We start from the raw sequence: 2481 nt of genomic DNA, 5'->3' as shown, positions 1-2481 counted from the left end.
AATGAAAGTTTTTCAGCAAAATCAGCAGCTGTTGAGGTTTTGAGAACAAGTTTAAATGATCCAGTGATCAGAGTTTTTTTTACATTGGTAATTGACCGCCCGGGGCACATTTGGAGGTTACGTGGTGTCAGGAGGGTGGCAAGAAGGCAAGAAGAGTCTCCAAAGTCCCCAAAATCATCTGATGATCAGCTGATTTCAAACTGCCACCCTCCAGCCACCTCCCTGCCTCTGTTCTGCTGTCCGGCTGCCACCTTCCAGCCACTTTTCTCCTTCAGAATCTGCTGAAATTATGTTGATCGTGATAACAATTGAAAAGTTAAAGAGTTAAGGGGTTGGATTGGAGGGTTTAGCCACCAAATTATGGTTCATTTGCAAATGTCTCAATTAAAGAGACTTTAATGTTAGAAATTCTGAAATTGGAGCATAACTTAATTAAGAACAAGGATGCAAACTTCTTTAAAAAACAAAACTTCTCCCAGTTTGGTGCTAATCTCTCTGCATGTCAGCATTCAAAGTCTGGTCTGTGGAGGCAACGTTTGCATGTTATCAGACCGTCCAGAAGACAAAGTGTTCGGGTGAGGAAGACTGTTTCAGTCAGCCGCTGCCTCCGAATCAGCAGGTAAGACGCACATCACCCTTTGATCCACGCCACATGTTTGTTTCCTTCACTCGTCTGCAGCTTATTTAGTTATTTTTGGGAATGTGCCTCAGGCTTTTAGGGGTTTATAAAGTGTGCACATGTGCAGCTGTTTCTGCTGTGATAGTTCCAACGCGCCACAATAACAGTTCAAAGCTTCAGGGATGAGTCATGTGAGGCTGCAAATGTTAAAGTGGAGTTTGTTCTTTAAGCCCACAGCCTTGACCCGTCATGGGGAATAACAGCTCCGCCTGCCAGATGAGCAACTACAGCAAGAGGAACGTGCGTGTGTTCATCACGGAGAAGGCCCAGGAGATCGACGCCTTCATCGCTTCTGCTCAGAGCGGCGAGGACCAGAGCGAGAACAAGAAGTTCGCCTTCAGGAAGGACGTCAGCTGCGTGCGCGTGCCGGCCTCCCAGACTCAGGAAGTGCCCTGGGAGCCGGAGCGCTTCCTGTCCGTCTTTGTGGAGGACGAAGACGACGAAAACATTTGCTCCAAACAAATCCTGCTCAACATGGCGCTGAGCGCTCCCATCACCGTTCTGCTGTACGACGTGTAGACGATGGGAGGCAAATCAGGCCTCGTAAAAGTCTGATAAACATGAGTGATCCCATCTCTGACCTGCTCACCTTTGCATTGTTGAGACAAAGTAAAATGAGATGAAACTTTCATGTGGTGTGTGTGTTTGTGACCATCTGCTCCAGGCTTTCTGCTGTTAATAGATTCTGTGAAATCCAATGTCATGGTGGAGGAACGTCGTCCACGTGGGATGTTATCAGGAAAAAACTACATTTCCTTAACTCCTTGTAGCTCCGACTCTGAGCTCCATATGCAAAACACAACATGGATTATATTTAGACAAAAAATATTTATAAATCTTGACAGTCGGGTTGATTTTTAAAGAACGCTGGGCCTCAGTTTGGTGAAGAATAGCTCATTTGTGGTGTTTAAACTCATTTTCACTCACTAAAACAAATGCTAAAATACTCAAAAGCAACAAAAATATCTACAATCCCTTATAAAACCAAAATATATCTCTCAATATATTGAGCAACAATGTATTGACAGTATATTCCTTATATAGAGGTATATATTAAAATACTGCATTTATCGCTGTTTTCACGTATGGTAAGATACATGCAATAAATTGTGGTTTATACTAAAATTTCTATTGACTGATATCATATAACATAAAAAATACATTTAAAGAAGCATTATAAATATATTTATGTAAACATAAAACATCCCAGACTTACAGTATATGATGTTACATGGTCATAGGTGTGGCTCAAATGAACGTTTTCCTTTTTTTGGTGATGTAAATAATCATTTAGTATTAAAGTCAACAACATTTGAGTTCTAGAAATTATTTCATACCCATATGGAGGTCCATATATCGCTTTATAATTAAAAATTTAGGTTGAAAAATCTAACTTAGAGTTTCCTGCCTAAAACTACGGTCACAAATGTCACTATATGCGGTCACATAAATGCCAGTTTTTTAGCAAAATCTTCAGTATAGCGGAATCTTTAATCGGTCAGCAGCAGTCGCAGTTTTACAAGCCGTGCGGTGGCTGCTGAGGTTTTGAGAGAAAGTTTAAATAAATAGAAGGGCGGGTGGCAGGAAGGCAGCAACGTGATAATTGACTGATGGGAGAGTCTCCAAAGTCCCCAAAATCTCCTGATTTCAGACTGCCACCCTCCAGCCACTGCCCTGCCCCCGTGCTGCCATCCAGCTGCCACCCTTCAGCAGTCAGCTTCCCCCTTAATGCCGTCCAGCTGCCACCCACCAGCCACCCCCCTGCCCCCATGCTGCCGTCCAGGTGCCACCCAGCTACCCCC

The sequence above is a fragment of the Oryzias melastigma genome, linkage group LG12 (assembly GCF_002922805.2).
Source record: "Oryzias melastigma strain HK-1 linkage group LG12, ASM292280v2, whole genome shotgun sequence".
In the NCBI taxonomy this organism is placed as follows: Eukaryota; Metazoa; Chordata; class Actinopteri; order Beloniformes; family Adrianichthyidae; genus Oryzias; species Oryzias melastigma.
Note: the sequence above shows the minus strand (reverse complement) of the source record.